The following is a 24,487-nucleotide window of genomic DNA, read 5'->3' as shown; positions in this document are numbered from 1 at the left end:
GCTTACATTGATTAGATTGACTTAAGTAACTTTTTGACATATGAAATATAAGTAGGGCTAAGATAACACAGTGGGTTAAGGTGTCACAGGCTTAAGACACAGTTCAACACTGGCGCAGAGGTACAAAACCCCACTCATATAACACTTAAAGGTTTTTAAGGCATGGATCTTCACCTAAAACCTGGGGTTGCAGCCAGAATTTGATGGGATGGAGGCTAGAAAAATGAACAATAAAAGTCTATGAATAATACCTTCTGAAGAAGAACAGGCAGAAAGTAAGGAGGTTGCTCTGATGAAGACTTATTCAGAAGCAAAAGCAGTGCTACTTGGCTGTCAAGTGACAGGATGGGTCCTAACAGGCAGAACAGAGCATGTTGTCTACTTAATTCCATTTGCCTTCACCACATTGAGGGACTGAGAAATGCAGTCTTCTAATGGCAAAACAAAGATTTGTGGTTTGAGTAGAGTCAGGAACTGAAGTGTTCTGGAAACATCTGTAATAGAAAAGTGTCCCTAAAAAGCTTCACAGAGAATAATAGAGGACAGCGGGAAAGGACTATTAAAAAAAACTCATGAGCCTTTTCCGGTATTCCCAGAGATTAATGATTTCAATCAGAGTGTTAAGAACCAGTGAAAAATGATTTATCAACTTAAAGGTTCTCAGGTTGTATAGAATGGGAAAAATCTTTGCAAACTGTATTTATGATAAGGCGTTAATATCCCAAATATATAATGAATTCATATAAATCAGTAGCAAAAATACAAATAACCAACTTAAAACATGGAGGGGTGCCTGGGTGGCTCAGTAGGCTAAGCGTCCAACTTCAGCTCAGGTCGGGATCTCACCGTCTGTGGGTTTGAGCCCCACATCAGGCTCTGTACTAACAGCTCAGACCCTGGGGCCTACTTCAGATTCTGTGTTTCCCTCTCTCTCTTCTCCTTTCTTGCCTGTAATCTCTCTGTCTACCAAAAATAAATAAACATTAATTTTTTAAAAATGGATGAAGGACCACAATAGATATTTCTCCAAAGAAGATACAGAAAAGACAACTGGTGCAAGAACAGATATTTAAAATCATGAATTACTAGATAAATGCAAATTAAAATCATAATGAGATATTAACTTGCACTCATCAGAATGGCCATCATTAGAAAGACAAGAGATAATGAATTCTGGGAAAGATGTAAAGAAAGGGAACACTTGGAAAATTGGTAGGAATAGAAATTGGCACAGCCACTGTAGAAAACAGTATGGAGGGTTCTCAAAAAATTAAAAAATAGAACTGCCATATGATCCAGCAATTCAGCTTCTGGGACTATATCCAAAAGAAACAAAAACACTAATTTGAAAAGATATCTGTACTTATGTTCATAGTGGCATTATTTATAACAGCCAAGTCATGGAAACAACCTAAGTGGACACTGATGGATGAATGGACAAAGAAGTTGTCTATATATTGGACAAAGAAATACTCTTCATCCAAAACAAAAAAGAAGGAAATCTGGCAATTTGTAACCACATGGGTGGACACTGAGGAAATTATGTTAAGGAAAATAACTGAGAGAAAGACAAATATTATATGCTCTCACTTATTTGTGGAATCTTATACACACACACACACACACACACACACACACACATATACACACACAAGTAAAACCTCATAAAAAATCACTCAGACTTGTACTTACCAGAGGTAGAGGGTTAAGGGAGGGGGGAATTAAAGGAAGGTGATTAAAAGGTACAAGTTTTCAGTTACAAAATAAATAAGAACCAGGGAGATAATGTACAAAGTGATAACCACACTTAACACTGCTGTGTGATATACAGGAAAGTTATTCAGAGAGTAAATTCTAAGAGTTCTTATCACAAAAATAATTTGTTTTTCCTTTTTTATTCCTTTTTTCTTTTTATGCTGTCTATATGAGAAGTTGGATGTTAGCTGAACCTATTATGGTAATCATTTCCAATATATGTAAATCAGACCATCATGCCTTAAGCCTTTAACTTATACAGTGATTCATGTCAATTATTTCTCAATAAAACTGAAAAAATATATTTTCTTATGTTGCATCCACTATTGTGCCCTGTGAAACTACAGAAATCTTTGATTAACATGGACAAAACCTACAAGTGGCAAATGTTGTAGGGATAGAGGAAAAAAATTATACAAGGAGAGAGAGAAAGCCAGAAGCAGCAAAGAAAAAGAAAGAGAAAAGTTAAATTCAGTTCAGGATGTCACAAGGTACAATGATGAGAAGAAAAAAAAAACAACTTGACTTGAATCCTGCTTTTGTGGAATCTATAATTAAAGACATTTTCTTCACAAACTCAAATATGATGTGAAAAGCAATAAGAATATCTTGTATTCATTTGAGAATTTAGTGAATTAATAAAAGTATGTGAAGCATTTTTTTATATTACCCCCACATACATAAGGCTCAATAAATGTAGTGATTCATGTTTTTAAAAAATAGTGAAAACCATAAATAAGCCATAAACATTTAAAACCACTACGGAGTTTTCTCAGAGAAGGAATACATGGAAGAAACAAAACTTAAAAAAGTTAATATTTATTTATTTTTGAGAAAGAAAGAGAGAGAGAGAGAGAGAGAGAGACACAGAATCCAAAGCAGGCTATAGGCTCTGAGCTGTCAGCACAGAGCCTGATGTGGGGCTCGATCTCACAAACCATGAGATCATGACCCAAACCAAAGTCAGATTCTTGCCTGAATGAGCCGGGTGTACCAGGAAACAACACTTGTGGTATAAGATGACAGCTCAAGGAGAAGTGCGATGGCAAAATTGCCACAACATCACGTTGGTTAGTTTAACCAGAATAGAGGGGATGGACAGAAGTGCCTGGGTGGCAGCTTGTAAAAAAAGGAGTAGTGACAAATTAACTCACTGACAGTGGATTCCCAGAATGTAGAAAAGTGTGCTGGGATGCCTCACACCTGCTCTGGGAAGGGTACATTAAGCTGAAGACGGGCATGCCAAGAACGTAGCATCCCGAACAGGGAGGGCAGCGGGTGGTGGCTCAGCCTGAAAACGGGGGATACGTGAGATGATAAAGGACATAATACACACGTTCTGAAACTTGGCCTTATTTCCCCATAAGTAACACAGAGCTAACAGCGATTTTTGTGTGAAGAAGATACTATAAATCTATTTTAGACGCGTAACTCTGGCAGTGTGTGGAAGATGGAGGTACAAATTTATTTAGGAAATTATTGCTATGATCCTGCTGGGAGTAGTGATAGGGCTTCAAATACGATTATGTCAGTAGGACTGGAGGGAGAATGGATGAGAAAATGATGCCAAAGTAGAATGAATAAATCATACTGAAAGAGGGGAGGAAATTAAACAAAAAGATTCTGTGATTTCTAATTTGAGTTTTGAGGGAGAGGTAATAGAAATTGAAAGAGGAAAGACAAGAGGAAGTTTTGGTTTTGGACTTATAGGTTAAATGTGCCAATAGAACATCCAGCATATTTAGAAATCTCTGTCTGCAGCCCTAGAGAAAGGTGCAATCTAGAGATAAGCACTTGTGAATTTTCTAATTATCAGCACTAGTTAAAAACAGGGAATTGCTTCTACTTGCTTCTAGACAAATGAAGCATCCAAAAGTATTGCACAGATCATAGGAATGAAGTATTAGGACTACTTTTTTTGAAAAATATTCTATGTGGTGCCCCCTCTCGATGGATAAGTGCTGGCTATAAAAAACAAAGCAAATGTATTTTATGGCTTTGCAAATAGTAGAACTTTGCAACAACCCATGTATGAAACAAGGAGTTAAAAAGCAGTCCTTTGACTTGTAGGAAAGAGGGGAAAATGCAAGTAGTAAACAGTATATGCCTGAGAACTGTGGCTAGAATGAGCAAGTCCAATGGGCCTCAACTGCTTTATAAATGTGCTTATAATGGATGCTCCTGGAAGCCCAGATACTTTCCTCTGGAGTCTTCTTTTGCCATTAGAGCAATGATTCACTTAAAATGTGAAATGTGTTTATCATTGTCTATCTCTCACCAGAATAAAGTAGCTGGTAAAGGACTTATTCTTACAGTGTTAAAAAGCAAAAAACTGGACTAAATATACGAGGTACTAGTTTTCAGGCATTGAATATGGGCAGTTTAGTTTCTAAGAGAATGGAAATAAAAACAATCAACCCCATATTCCCCCAAAGTTTCTATCTGGGCGTAATCTCCCAAACTGCACAAGGGAGGGGAGGCGGTCTCAAGCAATGAGCAGAGGCCTTCATTTGGAGAAGAAGTCACCAATCCGAGGTCAGGGCTGGGCAAGTGGCTAGACTCTATGGGATATAAACCAAACATGAGCAATCCTCATAGAGGGTGCTCTAGAAATTTGGCAGGCTATAAAAAGCAAAGTAAATGTATTTTATGGTTTTGCGAATAGTCGAACTTTGCAACAACCCAGGTATGAAACAAAAAGATAAAAAGCAGCCCTTTGTCCTGTAGGGAAGGGGAAAAAATGAAAGTAATAAATAGTATATGCCAGAGAATTATGGCTAATATGAGCAAGATAAGTCCAATGAACACTCAGCTGCTTTATAAATGTGCTTATAATGAATGCTTCTGGAAGCCTAGTGAATCCCCCATGAGTTCCAAAAGCTGGTTGCACGTATTTAGGACAAGACTCTACAAGTTGTTAAAATAGGGTGACTGCAGCTGATCAGAGACCTGACCTGGATACCCAAAGATTTATAGGACTGAGAGACGAGAGTTTGAACCCAGCCACAGCTGAGAGACCTCACAGGCTAACGTGGGCATTCAGTTGAAAAACCTGAACAAAACAAAACACATGACTTAAAGAATCATACCCTGAAGAAGGGCTAAGAAAAACTGAAACAGACTTACCCGCACAAGGTAAAATCAAAACTAAGAGAATCAAAAGCATTTTTCACTGCCTGTAAGAACAAACTTTAAAACTGAAGACAGGGGCGCCTGGGTGGCTCAGTCGGTTAAGCCTCCGACTTCGGCTCAGGTCAGATCTCACGTTCGTGGGTTCGAGCCTGGCGTCAGGCTCTGTGCTGACGGCTAGCTCAGAGCCTGGAGCCTGCTTCCAGTTCTGTGTCTCCTTCTCTCCCTGACCCTCCCCCTCTCATGCTCTGTCTCTTCTGTATCAAAAATTAATAAAACATTTAAAAAAATTAAAAAAAAAACTGAAGACAACATAATGCTGACTCTCTTCAATGAATTGGGTGCAATGTTTAGTCTACAATAAAAATTACTAACAGTGAAAGAAACAGGAAAAGGTGATCCATAATTAGAGGAAATAGGTGTGAGTGAAAAGAGATTGAGATTACTTAGATGTTAGAAGTAGCAGACATGTATTTTCAAAAAGCTATTATAAATATTTTTCAGGACTTAAAAAGGTGAATCTAACAAATTAAGATATGAGCAATCAGCAGAGAAAAGAAATCTATAAAAAAATTAACTAAAACAAGTTTAATAAAAGAGGATCAGAGTTAGAAGAATCAACTTTCATGATTTGTAGGCTTACAATACATCTACAGTAATCAAGACACTGTAGTGTTGGCAAAATAGTATATAATGGTTATCTAGCTTCATGGAAGAGAAAAAAAGATCATTAGTTGATTTTCAACAAAGCACTGACCCAAATTCAGAGGAGAAATGAATCTAAACAAATGGTACTGAATCAAGTAGATTTCTTTAACTCACACCATTCACAAATTTAATTCAGTATAAGCATAGACATAAGATAAAAGTGTAAGTTATAGTTCTTCTAAAAGGAAGCACAGAATATCTTTATGCTATTTTTAGAGAGAATACAAAAAGCCTATAATAAGTGAAAAATAATACATAATTAGACTTTATCAAAAATTAAAACCTCTGCTCATTAAAAATTACCATTAAGAAAACAAAAAAGTAAGGCAAGGACATAGGAGAAAATAATCTAAATGCATATACTTGACAAAAAACTGGTTTCCTGAATAAAGAAGTTTTACAACTCAGTAACAGGGAGACAAACAACGTAATTAAAAGAAGAGGATTTAGAAAGACACTTAACAAAATAATGTTTCTAAAATGGCCACTAAATAGATGAAAAGGTGCTCAATATCTTTGTCATCATGGATTTGAGAAATGATATCACAATGAAATATTATTTCATAACCTCTAGAATGGACAAAATTCAAAAAGTTAGCAAGAATGTAGAAAATCTGGAACTCTCTTACACTTCTAGTGGGAATGTAAATTGATACCACCTCATTAGAAGAGTCTTTGGAAGTTTCTTATAAAGTGAAGCATAAACCTACCCTACCCCCTTGTAATTCCAACCATAGGTATCTACCAAAAGGAAGTGAGCGTATGTGTTCACACACACAGAATTTAAGAATTTTGAAGCAGCTTTATTTAAAATGATCCCAAACTGGGAAGAAACTGCTGAGCTGACAACCATCAACAAGGAATGAAAAGACAAATTGTGGTATAGTCATACAAAATTTTACACAGCAATAAAATATAGGAACTAATAAAAACACTACCATGGGTATAGCTCAAAAACCTGAGTCAAAGCCAAAAAATACTAATAACTCCGTTTAGATGACACTCCAAAGCAGGCAAAAATAGTCTATGGCTGTAGAAATCAGAGCGGTTGTTGTTGTCTATGGATAGTGATGAATGGTTAGCAAGTGACAGGAAGGAACTTGCTTGGTGATGAAATTGTTCTGTGTTTTTTTATTTAGTTTATTTATTTATTTTGAGATGGGTAGGGGGAGAGGAGAGAAGGGAGAGGGGAGGGGGGAAGAGAGGGAGAGGCAGAGAGAGAGAGAGAGAGAGAGAGAGAGAGAGAGAGAGAATAAGGAAGGGGCACAGAGAGAGGGAGAGTGAGAATCTCAAGAAGGCTTGCATAGTCAACACAGAGCCCTAAGTGGGGCTTGAACTCATAAACCATGAGATCATGACCTGAGCCAAAACCAAGAGTCACACGCTTCACTGAGCCACCCAGGTGCCCCAAAATTGTTCTGTAACTTGACTGTCAGAACTCATTGAATTGTATGTTTAAGATCTATCTATCTATAAATATATCACTGTATGTCAAGTTTACCTACATATGTACATATATACAAAAGAATGCGCATTGAGCCTCTAAGTGTGAAGCACTACAGCAAGCACTGTGGCGGACTCAAACAAGAGAATAAGGATACAATGCTATTTGATAAAACATGGTTTAGAAGTCTAAGTAGTCAGGATGTCAGAAGCCTTAGTAAATCACTCTTTTGCATTCAGCAAAGGTAGCTTTTCTTTGTTCTTATTACAACAGAGCAATTTTTTCTAGTTTATAAATGTCTTTTTTAAACAGGTAATATAGCATTAAGTACGTTTTGTAAAAGTAAAAATACATACATTTCAGTACTCTCTGAATTTTACTCATTTACTTTATTTAAAAAATTCTTTTGCTTAGTGTTTATTCAATTTTGAGAGAGACAGAGACAGAGCACGAGTGGGGGAGGGGCAGAGAGAGACAGAGACCCAGAATCCCAAGCAGGCGCCCAGTTCTGCCTGACATGGGAGGTCAAACCCACGAATCCTGAGATCATGACCTGAACTAAGGTCCGGAAGCTTAACTGACTGAGCCACCCAGGCACCCCATTCATTTCCTTTATTTTTAAACCACATTCTTGTTGCTTGTTTCATGTTTAAGTACCCTGGCTTTTAAAACTTATTCTTTCTTCCTAACACAGTCTCTGCCTTACTTCTACCATGTTTCCAGAATCTCTTTTCAACTTCCTAAAGGTAGCTTTTCTTCCTTCTTTACTCTTCAGTGGAGGGACAGAACTGATCAGTTCCATCTTAATCAGATAGTAGGCATGAACTTGTCTCTTTAGCATTCTCAATTAGATTTCTGAATACCGAGCACCCCTGCTGTGTTCCTTTTGATGTCCTGGTTTCTTTCCCTCTCCTCTTGGCAAAACAGAAAGAGACAAGAATTATGCAGCAGCATGAGGCCTCTGGTCTGAATGAAAACTGTCTTTTTCCAACCCACAAGTTCTCTGGCAGAGTGCTTCTAAATTGCCTTAAGCTTTCTTCCCAGTAGATGTGCTAGATGCTTACTAATTAATATGAACAGAACAGGCCCTAAGCAACTCATTCACAGAAATTCTCAGCACTCTATAGATTTGAAAGGACTATGCATTCCAAGAGTGTAGCATTTTACAATCTGGATACAGTTTGTGAGCAAATATAAAATAATTGCTAGAAGCGGGAGTTAAGCCTTGTTATTGTAGAACATGCTACAAAGAAAAGAATGGCAAACATTAGTTAATGAGAACTTGAGGCATTAAACTGGATTATTTCATTTTAATGGATATTTAGATGCCTATTATATGTAGTAACACAATGAAGAGAACATGAAGCCACAGTATGTGCATCTTTTCTGCAAATATGGAGTATTCATTGATTATTTTTTGGTAGGTGATCTTCAAGTATGGAGAAATAAAATCAGATTTTGAAAGAAGACTACCGTAATGTATTTCAGAAGCTGATAAAAATTTTAGGAGTGGGTGAATATTATCAAAGAATGAAATGACAATTGATCAGCTATGTTTGGATTAATAAAAGTTCTGTAATGCTTACTGGAAAAGAAATTATAGAAAGCACTCACCTGTCATTTATCTTCATTGAAAATAATTTTTGGAAAAAGGAAGGCCAGTAATGTGTATGTTACTGCAACTGATAGATCTCTTCTGGTAGGTGTTGAGTAGTTATCACTTGAAAACATATCTTTCTTCAACTTTACATACACCATCACTTAATGCATCTGGCCACAGTAGCACATTCCATTGAGGCTGTTTTGTCTGCATGTCTGCAGGTGACTTAGCTGATAGCAAGTACTATAGACTGAATGTTTGTGTCCCCCCAAAGGTCCCATGTGAAATCTGAAGGCCCAGTGATATTTGAAGGTGGAGACATTGGGAAGTCACTGGGTCATGAAAGGGGAACCCTTAAGAATAGGACCGGTACCTCCATACTTAATCCTGATGAACAACCAGGACTGAGAACATCCAGAAACGTCAGAAATCTTAGGCATGGCCTGGTGACTTAGTTGCTTTGGGTTGCTAGCACAGAGTACTGTAGATTCAGTGGTTTATAAACTACAGAAAATAGGCTGGGAAGTCTATTTTCAAGGCAACAGCAGATTTCGGGTTTGGTGAGGGTTCACTTCTTAGTTCATGGATCACCATCTGCAGTATCTGGATGTTCTCAGCATCCAGATTTTTAAACATACAAACATTTTATCCAGTCTTTATCCAGACTTTATCAGAATCATGATTTTCACAGAAGGGGCCTTTACATTTTGAGTGGCACAGGTGATTCTGATGTGTACACCAATCTTCCTACTCAGGCATGCAAGTGAGACTAAAATCAACTTAATTTTTTCTTTCTATGTTAAATTATATTGAGGCCAGGCAAGCTTTCCTATCTCTATGTTAAAGAATACTGGGATAAATCAAAAATAATATAGCTACTTACTCCAGGAAATATTTGCTCTTAAAAGATAAGTTGGTGAACCAACTAAAAAAGTTTATTTTTTAAGACTAAAAGTTTACTCATCAAAACAGACTTCAAAAAAAATTTTTTAACGCTTTATTTATTTTTGAGAGACAGCGCAAGCAGGGGAGGGTCAGAGAGAGAGGGAGATACAGAATCCGAAGCAGGCTCCAGGCTCTGAGCTAGCTGTCAGCACAGAGCCCCACGAACCGTGAGATCATGACCTGAGTCAAAGCCAGCCGCTTTACCGACTGAGCCACCCAGGCACCCCAATCAAAACAGACTTCAAGGGGTGCCTGGGTGACTCAGTTGGTTAGGCGTCCTACTCTTGATTTTGGTTCAGGTCATGATCTCACCATGTATGGGATCGAGCCCCTCTCTTCCTTGCTCTCTCTGTCCCTCCCTTGCTTTTGCATTCTCTCTCTCTCTCTCTCTCTCTCTCTCTCTCTCTCTCTCTCTCTCAAAATTAGTAAATAACCTGATTTCAAGACCTTGCCTCATTGTGCCCACAAGTTCAAAGCTACGATGTGATAAAATCTGCTAAATCTTGAGTAGTTGCTAACTTATAAACTGACCTTTAAATTCCCCAGTCCAGGCCCTAATATCCTCCTTGACAATCCTTCCCTTAAAAATTTCTAAGACTCTGTTGAGGTGATGTTCTCCCTGATGGCAGTGTATCTAATAAACTTAGGTATAATTGCTCAATAGGTATTTTTGAGGAGTTGGAAATCATAGTTAAATCAGTATCAGTTAGTTGCATAAATTATATAACAATCACTACATTTTAAAAATTTAAATGGAGAGTTTGAAAAAAGCATAAATGACCCAGCTACAGACTGATGACTTGAGTTAATTTGGCATTTTTGCAGATGTTCCCTGGGTTTTTCCTGTCCACAGATGATTTTATTCTTGGGGGAAGCTCTAGCAATGTCACAACATTTGGTATCCCAGAACATCCTAGTTTAATACCTTCACCTGTCAAAAATTTCCAAGTTGCATTTTCTCCTGAAAATCTTAATCTGTTCAAGCATCATATTCCTCCCTAGGGTACACAACCCCTGATTATTTTCCTTATTAGGGGTCATTCTGTAGCTGTTGCCATCTAATAATATATGTTCTAAGCTGGTTAGGAAAATAGTATATATGGCAATTAGGCAATTATGGCATTTACTTCAGTTTAATATTTTTCTCCTTTGAAATAAACTGTTTATTTTACACAGAAATAGATTACTATTACTCTTGCTCAATTCTAAATGTATGCCTGACTTTAGAAATAAATTTCAAAAATTCTAGAGAAAATATGTTTGAGCCCATGAACTGAGGGTCCAAAGGGAAAAATATTCAGAAAGATAAAGAGCTTACCCAAACAAAAAAGAGGGGGGTGGGGGGAAAGTCAGTCAAGAATGGTCTGAGAGGAAGAAACATTGGAGTAAATATCCAAAACACAAATAGGGATCTCTGTAATGGATATGCTTGGATTTTTAAAGGGCACATATGAAAGATGACCAGGAGCGAATGTGACAGAATGGGATGCAAGAAGAAAGTAAATCTAAAATTCAGAATAAGCCTAAATTCCCTCAAAAAAAAAAAAGAAATGATTTTAAAATTGAACTTGGCTACAAAGGTCTTTAAAATTACGTGTACACTATGAAGAAGAAAAGACACTGAGCTGCAAAACCAGACAGGGCATTATGTCTATGGGGGTATGTGGTTAAAGTTCAAAATCCTTAAAATGTTTTGACTTAACTTCAAACTCCCGTATTTAAGATAAAGAAAGCTAGACTTTAATAATAAAATTTACTGTATCAGGGCCCTGGGACATGTCTGGTTTGAGGAAATAAAACAAGGAGTTAGTGAAAGTCACAGAGCAGCTGAGCAAAGGCAGGTTCCTGAGTCCTGCTCTAGCAACCTGGAGTCAGACTGCAAGTCAGACACAGCCATGATACAGGACATAGCATAGGCTAGGCCTCTGGCATATTTTTAATATAATCCATTACAGTTTATTTCTCATTTTATGATAATATTGGAATCAGTAGCAAAAGCAGCAAAGGTGTGTAATGAGTTGGGACACTCAAATGTCAATATGAGATAAAAACATTTGCATATAGGCCCTCAGATTTTGTGTATGTAGATACAGAGGCTAACAAGATTGGTAAAATACAGTATCTAGTGATTTATAACCTTTTAAACACTGTATACTAACATTTTTCAAAAACATTCATCAATAATTTCTAACATCTTTATAGAGTCTGGATTGGATCATAATTAACTATCAAACTCCTGTACTTTTGAGAGAGAGAGAGAAAGAGACAGAGAGACAGAGAGACAAAGCATGAGCAGGGGAGGGGCAGAGAGAGGTGGAGACACAGAGTCTGAAACAGGCTCCAGGCTTCAAGCTGTCAGCACACAGCCCCACGTGAGGCTCAAACTCAGGAGCCATGAAATCATGAGCCAAAGTCGGAGGCTTAATTGACTGAACCACCCAGGTGCCCCACTATCAAACTATTGCTAAAATTTTAATGTTTCAGCCCCAAAGCATTCTTATAGCTATAACATTTTCATACATTGCTTTTCTTCAAGTAAACTCTGGAAGTACAAATTCTGGGTCCCAGGCTATGCACCTGTTTCAGGCTTGAATTTTTTTATAATCATCTAAGCTGTTAAAGTCTTATTTTTAGGAATTTATTGTGGAGGAAGCATAAGAAATTGTATATCAAAAAGTAAATGGCAGTGACTTTACTACTTCACAATACCATATTTTAATATATATATTAAACTAATCAAGCTGGCAATAGATGAGAAAGTACTAAGATTAAGGTCACATGATCTGGATCAAATTCCTGCAATGCCATTTATTACTAGAGTCTCTCAAGTAGGCATTGATCTCTACCAACCCTTTTCATCATCTTTAAAGTTGGATAAATAATACCTGTCATAGCAGCTTCTCATGTTTGTTTTAATGGTCTATATGTAACAAAGCACACGGAGTACATAGAAATATATATCAGAGATTTTCGGTAAGGTCAGAGCTGATAGAAGGCACAGCCAGACTTCAGAGGGTGTCTTCAGTATCCACAGCAGCCCACAGGTGGCCCAATAGGTCAGAGAGCTGCACATGCTCTGGCTGGTCACAGGCTTCAGCCTGTGTGTCAGTCAGAGAAGAGTTATTATTAAATATAAGGGAAGAAGTAGTTCCATTTTTTTCCTCTATTGCTACATCACTAGTTATTCTCTGTAGCTTATTTTAAGTTTTTTAAATGTTTTTATTTATTTTTGAGAGAGAGACAGACAGCACGAGCAGAGGAATCTGAAGACAGGCTCCAGGCTCTGAGCTGTCAGCCCAGAGCCCAATGCGGGGCTCAAACCCACAAACCGTGAGATCATGCCCTGAGCCGAAGTCAGACGCTTAACCGACTGAGCCACCCAGGTGCCCCTATTCTCTGTAGTTTAAACAATTATTAACTATCTTTTCAAAGTTTTTGAGGATTAGGAATTGAAACAAGGCACAGAAGGGAAAACTGCTCAGGTTATCTGGAGCCTTGACTGAAATCCAACACTGTAGCCTAGAGGTTATAATCTTTTAAAGGCTCCTTTATGTACTGCCTGCAGTTGATGTTAGTTGTGAGCCAAAGGCATAGTTAGAGTGCCACTATGAAAATCTATATGTGACATTTACATGTGCTCTGGATTTTTTTACAACCTGGTGGCTAGGCTCTAGACACTACGGACAAGCATCAAGAAAGACAGACAGACAGTGAGAACCACAAAGAAGTCACCTTGCCTTTAGGAAGTAGCAATGAGCTGTGTTAAGTGACATGGTATCATCTACAACACAACTGGTCAAGATAATTTCAAAGGCCAACTCTGGTTCAAGAAGAGGGAACATTATGAGACCACCACGTGGGATAATATGTCTTGGTGAGGACATATTTGAAACTACCGTGTGATACAGGGCCAGAATATACAAAGCCTTGCCACTGTTACTTCTCCCTTCCTCCATGAAGTTATAAAAGGCACACTTTTCTTCCCAGGAGCCATCTTGATGGAGGCATCAAGAGTGGTAATGTTAGGTGGAAGATGAGAAATCTGAGAGATTAGAAATTTTGAATATTATAAAAAGCTATAAAAACATTGAAAATCATTAGTGTTAACTACATTATAAGCTGGGTAGGGTAATGACTAATATTTACATACATATTTACTACCCAAAGTGAGGGGCTTGGAAGAATTATTCAGTCATATATAACATTAGAAATACTACATTTTCTCAACATCTTAATTCTAGTATAGGTTAAAATGTATTATTTTGTTTTTATTTGCATTAGGTTTTAAAAAATTACTTTTAGTTTAGAGATGATTTTATAAAAAGTTACTTGCTTGTATTTATTTTTTTTAATGTTTTATTTATTTGAGAGAGAGAGAGAGAGAGAGAGAGAGAGAGAGAAAGACAGCCTGAGCAGGGGAGGGTCAGAGAGAGAGAGAGACACAGAATCCAAAGCAGGCTCCAGGCTCTGAGCTAGCTGTCAGCACACAGCCTGGTGCGGGGCTCGAACCCACAAACTGAGAGATCATGACCTGAACCAGAGTCGGACACTCAACTGACTGAGCCACCCAGGCACCCCAATTTGCCTGTATTTAATATAGCAAATTTCATGAATAGGATTGAAGAGTAAAGTGGTTGAAGTTGGGAAAGTCTCATTTGAGATTCAAGGCATACACCTTTGAACTAGGAAATGGTTGTAGTTTGAGCTTTGAATAAATATGCACCTATTAAACAGGTACCTTCCAATTATTCTTAGGAAAGTTCTAAACCTGTGAGTATTGATGTCCCGGAGTAAATTCTGAATATGGTTGATTTGGGGGACATTTACTGTCAGGTATTAGAATTATCTTTAGGACTTGTGCATGTATATCAGAATAAAGCAAATGTGGGTTCTCAATATTAATACTTTTACAAAGAATAGGAAGCAAGCTCTGGATACAGACAGATAAAATAGCTTGTTCCTCAAGCTGAGACATCTTGGAGACTTTTTTCCCTTTGGGCTTGATGTCAGAAGCCATGACTAGGCCTCATCTGTTCAGATCTTTGTCTTCTGTTTTTGTTCTAATTTCTTGATTTGTTCTACTTTTTTAAAGTAACTTCATTGCTTTAATTTTTAATTTTTTTTATTTGAGAGAGAGAGAGAGAGAGAGAAAGTACATGAACAGGAGAGAGGGACAAGGAGAGAGAATCTTAAGCAGGCTCCACACTTAATATGGTGCCTGATGTGGGGCTTGGTTCCATGACCCAAGGATTATGACCTGAGCTGAAATCAAGAGTTGGACACTCAATCGTCAGACCCACTCAGGAACCCCATTTTGTTCTTTTTAACTCACTTAATTTTGCCTTTCATTTTCTGTACTCAATTCCTTATTTTGGATATTTTAAAAATAATTTTCAGTGATTTTTATTTTGTAATCATTCTTTTTTATGTCATTTTTTAACGGATGCCATATTTTCTCTCACCTTTTAAGGTTACTGATTACAGTTACATTGACTTACATTTTCTTCAAGCACTTTTTCTGTTTACTTACTTTGTAGGTATCTTTGATGTTGAGGGATTTCCTCAACTGCCTGATTATATGGTGATTACTACACTGAAGAGGGAGACAGCAAAGTTAGTAAGCAGCTCTGCATCAGTGAATAAGTTTCATGGACTAGAAGTCTTCCCTGAAGGCTGACAGGGTGAACAGCAGGCTTTTTTGTACCTTCCTGTGTAGCTATTTATAGGTCTTGCTTCCTTTGGTTGATTTTTCAGAGAAAGATCTAGTATTATCACAGGAAGTTTTAAAGATAGGTTAGGAACAAGAGAGGAAAATTTCTCATGATTGTGTATGTACATCTTTACCTAATGTCTCTCTGTACAACTTTGCTCTTTGCCCTCCTGTGAACTTGTCTCCTTCTGTCTAGATTTATGTCAGGTGCGTGGGGTGGGGGGGATATTAAGGGGAGTTATGCTTAGGGTGGGAGCTGGAAGGTCCTTACATGCTCTCATAGTCTCCATTGCATAGTATGTCAACCTCCTGCAGATTTCTGGCATTCCATGGACCAGATTGCCTGTATTCTTACCAAACCACCCCAGGAATTTTGGTAAGTCATATATCTTCCCTTATTTGCCTTTCATCATCATACATGGGGAGACGAGAATTACAGAAGTCTCCTAATTTCATCTGAATTCAGAATTGATATTTTTGTTCTTTCCTTGATGTTCTTGATGCTGTTTTGAAGGAGAAAGGGAAAGATAGGTTGACTCTATGTTTTTGGAACTGTAATTCTGGTTTATATATAAAGTACATTTTTAATAACATTAACACATACATTTATAAGCTAAAGCATCTAGATTTTAAAGAATAAAAATAATTATAAAAATCCCAAACCCTATCACTCTGAGGTAATCACTCTTACAGTAAATATTCTTAATTGACATATTTGTTCTCATTTGGTCTCGCTGACCTGAAGTTAATTGTTAACCTACCCAGGGCCTCAAGATTTTATCTAGCAAAATTGAGAGATTATATCAAAGGAATTGAAAGGTAAAATACACCTTCCAAAGCCAGTTTACCATTTAATGGAATGAGGCTCCCTGTTAGAGCATCAAGTATATCTCTTTAATAATTGCTATTTTTCCAGAAGGTGTTTAAACATTAGAGAACACAACATGAAGACTTAGACTCTAAAAATTGATACTTGTTGTCTATACAAATAAATAGCTTAACAGAGTTAAAAACAAAAACTCCCATACAATGGAGAAAATAAGAAGTGTTATTGATTGCTTCTCTATAGTTTCACTTTCCATAGCTCAGAAACAATAACACTTGTGAAGCAGTCATGAGTTACCTAATTAATCAATCATGACTCATGACATTGAAAAATCCCTTTGCAACAAAGGCCATGTCTTATTTACCCTTATCTCTTTCATGGTGCTTGGATAACAACTTGGCATGTATTTCACTCTTAAGAAAAGGATATTAAATACCTGAAAAAATACCTCTGAAAAAATTTAATAGACTACATTTTGCATTCAATTTTTTCCCCTTTGCTGAGATCAATTTCAATTTAGAGTAAGATATGAGATACTGTGCAGATGGCATTTGCAAGTCAAAATAAAATGTGATTTGCTCGACTTTCCTCTGAATAAGGAGGCTTCCCTTTCTCTTTCAAGTAAGAAACATCATTTTGCCAGAAATGTGTGAAAGATTTCTAACTTTTGAAAATATTTTTTAAAAACTGGTATATTTGGAGTGTAACAAATTTGGTTAATTAATTCTTTAATTTAATGATGTATTACTAGATAATATATATTGATTTATAAAAATACAGATGAGCAAAAACAAAGAAAAAGAGATAGGAACTTGGAACCATAATCCCCAAAGTCAGAGATAGCTGCTGTTTACATTTTTATCCTAGTTTTTATGAATAATATGTATACTATATTTAAAAGCAAAGAAGAGCATGATTTGATCATACAAATAATCAGAAATGAGCTCTTTTTCTCAGCATTCTGAGTAAACCTGAGGATTAAAGGCACCGAAGCCTCCCATATAGCTGATCAGAATAAGCACCGAAATACCCAGATTCAACACGAAGACCATGCCTATGGTAGACAACAAGCTCCATGGTAATTAAAAGACTACTGTGGATATATTTAGGTTAATAGCAGAGACCTTAATTTTCTTCATCTCAGGGCAGATAATTTAATTGGCTCGGGTTTTTTGTTTTTTGTTTTACCAACCCATATGGAATACCAGTATGAAGTAAAGTTTCATTCAAGCGACTTTAGAAATACTTATCCTTCATAGATTACATAGATGCTTGTTTGTCCACTATCCCTTCTTTGGTGAGTCATTCCTCCTGCTCCACCACAGTAACACGATTCTGTGTACGTGGCTTGGTTATAATAGACCCTATCACCCTAACACCAGAAGTAGTCATGTGATCCAGGTTGGCCAATATACTTGGCCTTTAATTCAGAGATAGCCATATGGCCATATCCTAGGAGTTGGACTCCTTGACACTAATTTTGCTGTCAGCAAGGCACAGCCTTTTTTATGGGGTGAGGAGGGTTCAGGCTCTTCATTAATTAGTTCACTCATTAAATAAATATTAATGTGTATTTTTATATGCCAGGCTCTGGTCTGACCTGTTGAAATAAATCAGTGAAACCAAACAGCACAAAACACTCCTACCCAACAGAGTTTACCTTCTAACTGGGGGAAGGATATGGATAATACTCAATTTGTATAAGTAACATTTTATATGTTAGAAAGGATTAACAGCCATGGAAAAAAGGATAAAACAGAGCAAGGAAGTGGAATTGGGTGGCTCAGTCAGTTGAGTGTCTGGCTTCAGCTCAGGTCATGTTCTCATGGTCCATGGGTTCGAGCCCCACATTGGGCTCTGTGCTGACAGCTAGCTCAGAGCCTGGAGCCTGCTTCTAATTCTGTGTCTCCCCCTTTCTCTGACCCTCCCCTGCTCTCTCTCTCTCTCTCTCTCTCTAATATAAATAAAAAACATAAAAACAAATTTAAAAAGAATTTTAAGTTGGATAGTTAGGATAGCTCTTATTAAGGAGCTAGCCAGGAGTTAGCCAGGCATTTATCTGGGCTGTAAAGCACCACAGCTATCAGAACAAAATGATGTTATGAAAGAGAGAAGAAAGGACAAAGAGCTGAGTTTTTAATCTTTCAACAATAAGAGGTTAAGGAGACATGGAGGAAAGATAAGTAAAAAGACAAGGACAGAGCCATCAATGAGGTAGGAGGCAAATCAGGAAAGTGTGCTATCATAGAGGAAGGTGCGACCAACTCCTAGCTATCTTGCTCATTGGTTAAGAGAACCTGTATGATATTGAAGCTAAGCAGTGCACAGAAACTGTGTTGAATCAAATTTGTTTGGCCTTGATCTCACCCTGATCCCCCTCTAAATCACTGTTGCCTTGGACAATGACTTTGGACTCATTCAACACAAACATGACAAGAATCATAGTTACTTAAACAGAAGAGTTCCATATTGAATCTTTTCCTAAAAATGGAGCCGTGTGATTGGTGAATATTTCACTTTTTTTTTCCATGAAGGACTTCACTTCCTAGACTGAGCATCATTCTAAGTCTATACCTCCATAGATGCTATCTCTTTATTATAATATATCTATTTCACATCAAACCCAAATCATGCCCATCCCCTTCCTAAATGGGTAGCTATTGTTACTTATCTCTCCAACCAAAGATGGTATCTTCAAATTGTTTTGGAAGGTAATTTCTAATGTCACAATCTATTCTATTGACATTCACTTTCTGATTTTTTGGATAGTATCTATTTATGGAACCTTTTTACCACAGGGCTATTTATAGTATTACAGTTTTATTCTGTAATACTATGATATTTTTAAACTTAAGTTAATAAACAGTGCAATGTTGGTTTAAGAAGTAGAATTCAGTGATACATCACTTACATACAACACTCAGTGCTCATCACAAGTGCTCTCCCAGCTCATTTTCCACCCACCTCCCTCCTTCAACCCTCAGTTTGTTTTCTATCCTTAAGAGTCTCTTGCAGTTTGTTTCCCTTTCTTCTCTTTTCCCACACTTCCCATAAATTTGTTTTGTTTCTTAAATTTAACATATGAGTGAAATCACATGATATTTGTCTTTCTCTGATGGACTTACTTTGCTTGGCAGAATACACTAGCTCCATCCATGTCATTGCAAATAGAAAGATACCATTTTTTGATGGCTGAGTAATATTCTACTGTATATATGTATACTATACCTTCTTTACCCATTCACCAGCCTATGGACATTTGGGCTCTTTCCATAGTTTGGCTACTATTGATAATTCTGCTGTGAACATTGGGGGGCATGTACCTCTTCAAATCTGTTTTTGCATCTTTTGGATAAATACCTCAATGGGGAGAAACAGAGTCTTTCTCCCATGGTCAGAAAAAATGAATGCCTGCTTTCATCATTTCTATTTAACATAGTACTGGAAGTCTTAGCCTCAGCAACCAGACAACAAAATTAAATAAAGGGCATTTAAATCAAATCAGCAGGAAAGAAGTCAAACATTCCCTTTTTGCAGCTGACATGATACTCTATATAGAAAACCTAAAATACTCCACCAAAAAGTTGCTAGAACTAATACATGAATTCAGCAAACTTGCAAGATAAAAATACAACATGCAGAAATGTGTTGCATTTCTATACACCAATAACAAAACAGCAGAAAAGGAAATTAAGGAACCAATTCCATTTACAACTGCACCAAAAACAATAAGATACCTTGGAATAGACCTAACCAAAAAAAGTATTCTCTTTCTTTTACCTTTAGCTAGTTTCTTCATTGGCCTGGGATTCTTACTTCATGGAATAGCATGAACCATCATTTCTAAGAGGTCTAGAGATACCATATTTTCTCAATGACATCCAATAGGAAATTAAGAATTTCCCCCAAAGTCCCTTAGTTCATCTGTGATTTTTCCAAACTGGATTTTGGGGTAACAAACTTATTGCTCCTGCCAATATGGTGATGATCCTTTTTACTAACTATTCTTATGACATGAGATGTCCAAGATTTTCATGTGCCAAACACAGTTTACAATTTAGTACATCCACTTTTATATTTTACATAGAATATAAATCTAAGCATGCCTCCTTGGATAATATCAGTTTCATGCCAATGAGCCCATAATGCAGAAATAAGAAGAATATTTTGAAAGTGAGACATCATGTAAGATTTTAAAAGAAAACATTTCTACTCCTCCTCAATTCCTAGACCTCTGTAATTAGCTATGGAAGAGGCAGCATTATATATAAGTTGTTCTTAGATCAGGTAGCATACAACATAAGACAAGGCAGATCTTCAGCCCAACAGTCAATGAAGGGACCCTGTAAGTGAGTTTTCAATAGATCAAGTTGTCATTATTTAAGGCCAGCTGCAGATGCATGGTGTGAACATGATAGAAGCAGTTCCTTTCATGGGCTTCACCTTACTGCTTCTGTTCCTGGGAAATGAGTGCCATGGACAGAAGTGATCCTGATGGAAGAACTTGGTGGCACACAAAATACTCAGTAAATCCATATCATAGACAGAAGATGACCATAGAAAGCAAAATTAGATTCCAAATAGGGTTTTTCAATGAAGGCAAACAACCGTTATATTAATGCTACAAAAATCCTGATGTAATCAACATGCTAGCATTGGCTAGCTGTTTTCGACTAAGAGCATAGTGCTTTAATTAGAAATTCAAATCTTCTTGCTGCTGACAAATTTGGCTCTCAGTAATGGCTAAAGTCAAATTACCTTAGTAAGAAGAGAACAGGTCACCAGACCCAAACACAGTTCCTTTTCTTTTCTAGTGAAATTACCAGGTTCAAACCTCTGTCTCAAGAGATTCATCTAGTCTTTATCCAAAACCCTAAGGCACAAATCCTCCATTTGTACTTTTACCCAGTCTTTGACAATTTAGCCAAAAGTCTGCCACTCTCCCCAAATCAAGGTAAATTTGGATCTCAACCTAAACTTCCTTTCAGGCATAACAAACTTCAAAATGTCTTACTTTAACTTCTATTGAATGGGAGGATTTTCTCACTTCATTATCTTGCAAGCTCACTCTTAAGGAGCACTCTAATGCTGTAGCAATCCACTTTTGGATAGTGCTTTCAGGCCCTGAAGAATTCCCTACCCGTATCTCTTAAGACTTTTATCCCTTTAAGTTGGACAGAGAATTGTCTATGAAGCCATAGGCAGAGGTTGAGAAAAGAATGGGAATGCGACCTATATAAAGTCAGTGAATATAGGAAGAATTTATTTACTTAGTGTACACAGGGGCTTGATCCTTCCGAGATCAGACGAGATCGGGCGCATTCAGGGTGGTATGGCCATAGACTCAGGGGCTTGATCCTAAATAGACTGCTTCCATGTAACCATGGACATTACCTGGGCATATCCAAACACATAATTTGGTGGATAATAGATAATAGATCACAATGTTCAATTCATGTCTCAAGGTAACTTGTATTTCATGATCAGGCATTTGTACTCCAGAGACCTGTAGAAAATCAAATCTTTTCTCAAAGGGAAGTACCTTTCTGCTGCAAGATATATCACACACCACAGGGGGGCATGTTTAATGTCCTTTGCAGTTTCACTGTTGAAGAGTTCTGCTCTGTTAGAGACTTCAGACCTCTGAAAACTCAGTAGTATCGTATGGATGTGATACTGGACCTGGATAGTATCGTATGGATGTGATACTGGAAGGGCAGCTCAGAGTAGGCCAATCTAAAATTCTTCAATGTTTCTATAAAGCATACAATGCATGGTAGAACAGCTAAAATAAATTATTCAGTAGTGAAGGATATCTAGGATGAAAAATAAGACACCTTCAAAATAAGAAGTCAATTAAATGCCACACCTCTACTGAATTAAACAGAATAAAAAGCATCCTTAACATAGGAAGGGATTACAATTAACTCCATGTAGACTTATAAAAACTTTCCTAAGATGTATATCCCTATAAGTTTCATTTCTAACATCACTTTTTTAAAAAAATCAAAGTATTTACAACTTCCGTTTCCTTAGGGCCCAGGGCTAAGTATGACATCATCACATTGATGGAGACGTGTGATGGCAGCGGGGGGGAAGGGAAGGAAGGTCCTCCATATTTTTGATGACTAACTTATGATAGAAATTTTCCTCTGCCATATATGGCTTTGGCACTTAGTATTGTACAAAAAAGAAATGTCTAAAAACACCTGCATAAAGAGCTAAATGTAAGTTAATATTTGTGAAACTGAGGTTCATATTCTAGAATTCAAATGTTTTCCGGGCCAAACTATAGAAATAAAAGAGAGCTAACAAATGACAGTACCCAGGAAATCTTTAGTAGTAACTGAAATTTCAAGGATGTTTCTGGAGATAGAATGTGACTTTGGCTTGTTAAATGTAGTACATAGAAGAAGCACCAATGGCTTCCTCCTAGTCAGCAACATCATAATTCCAATGGCATTATGGGTTAGGGAACCACCAGCTTCTTTTTTTCCTTTCGTGTTTTTTTTTTAAATTACTAAATACACTTCATAAGTACCTACTCTTGAATTTGGAACGTAAGTTTTAGAACAATGTAAACCATTTGTTCCACCTACTGTGAGATCAACTCTATCATAAACATTTATAACTTGATACTTGTTAAGCCTTCAGTGGACCACTGGGGTCAATGTTTGAAAACTTTTAAGGTATCACTTCTCTAAATAATAATCCAGTGTATTTATAATTTTTGTGAGTTTATGAAGAATAGTAAGGTCACACTGCATGTATAAAAGCAATTAAAAGCCTTTCCCATACATTTCTGATTTTGCTTTTCTTAATTGCCTTGTCTTATAATAACCAAGGAGACCAAGTATCTATTTTACTGAAATTTAATATTTACTATTTCCAGAAATCTCTGAGCATTTCATACATTATATTTATTTTCACAAAAACCCTTTTGAGTAGTATTCTTATCACTATTTTATATTTCTTTTGAAGAGACTGAGGCCCTAAATCACACAGCAAGTATAAGGGGGCCCAATATTTGAACCCAGGCCGTTTTCACAACATTATTGATATAATATCTTGTTGTTAAGAGAGAAGCAAATCTCCTATTTTTATCAGGCCAGTGTAGTTTCCTTGGTTATATATAGATATCAAATATAGTGTTAGAAAATGCTTTTAAATTTTATCCTATATTATGTAAATCATAATCAAGTATCTTCAGTATTATCATTTCCTAAAGCTGTAGTATCACACCCACTTCTTGCTCTTGCGGATAGTCATTACCTGTGCCTACCAAATTTGACCAATCTCATTATAATCAACAACTCCTTTGTGCTTACAGCCTTTCACACCAGTGGAGAAAAGACAAAAGGTTGTGTTAACCTTCGTGAGACTTTCCTTTATTAGCCTCTCCTTCTGGCCTCTAACAACCAGGAAACACCATGTAGGAAACATAATGTGGGCTCTAGTTATAGTCTATAGACCTACTATGTAAGTTCTTTCTCCCCAAACCATTAAATTTCTGAATTATGTCAGATACTGGCTCTTCACAGCACTCATTATGAATCAGGGCTTAATATAATTTCATATGAGTTAAAACAGCAAGTTCTTAAAATTTTTGAGAGCTGTCCATGATCGTGCTTTAATGTGCATTCCTGATGGGTCCAAAAAACAAAAATGAAGCATAAAGCATATTTTAAGTAGGTATTCTTGTCCTCTGGCAAAGTACCTCCGAAGTCAAAGATCACATCATCTCTTCTACCTTCTTTTTTTTTTTATACCTATTTCTTTTTTTTTTTCTAATGTTTTATTTATTTTTGATACAGAGAGAGACAGAGCATGAGGGGAGGAGGGGCAGAGAGAGAAGGAGACACAGAACCGGAAGCAGGCTCCAGGCTCTGAGCTAGCTGTCAGCACAGAGCCTGACGCCGGGCTCGAACCCAACGAACGTGAGATCTGACCTGAGCTGAAGTCGGAGGCTCAACCGACTGAGCCACCCAGGCGCCCCTCTTCTACCTTCTTTAAGTACCTTGACAACTTGTGTAACTCCTGGGTACATTTCCACTCTTTGTGAGTGTGGCTTTTCATAGTGATGCTAACAGGATCAGTGACAGATTCCATTTCTACTTAATGGATGTGTCTCATAATTGGGAAGACCATTTGGTGGGGTGGGGGGCTACAGGGAAGATTACTTAACTGAAAAAATGAGGAAGGTATAGCAAAGGGTTCTGGTGGTAGGGAAATGATTAGAAATATCTTGATATGTCAGGTATTCAAGCCAAAATCTTACTTATACTTCCAAAAGTCCATTTCAGTGAAAAAAATCCTATTTTTACCAGTGAGAACCCTAACTTTAACCACAAAAAGTTAATGCAACTGGGA

Source organism: Suricata suricatta, chromosome 7, assembly GCF_006229205.1.
Source record: "Suricata suricatta isolate VVHF042 chromosome 7, meerkat_22Aug2017_6uvM2_HiC, whole genome shotgun sequence".
Lineage (NCBI taxonomy): Eukaryota > Metazoa > Chordata > Mammalia > Carnivora > Herpestidae > Suricata > Suricata suricatta.
The sequence above is the reverse complement of the archived record's forward strand: the minus strand, read 5'-3'. Positions refer to the sequence as shown.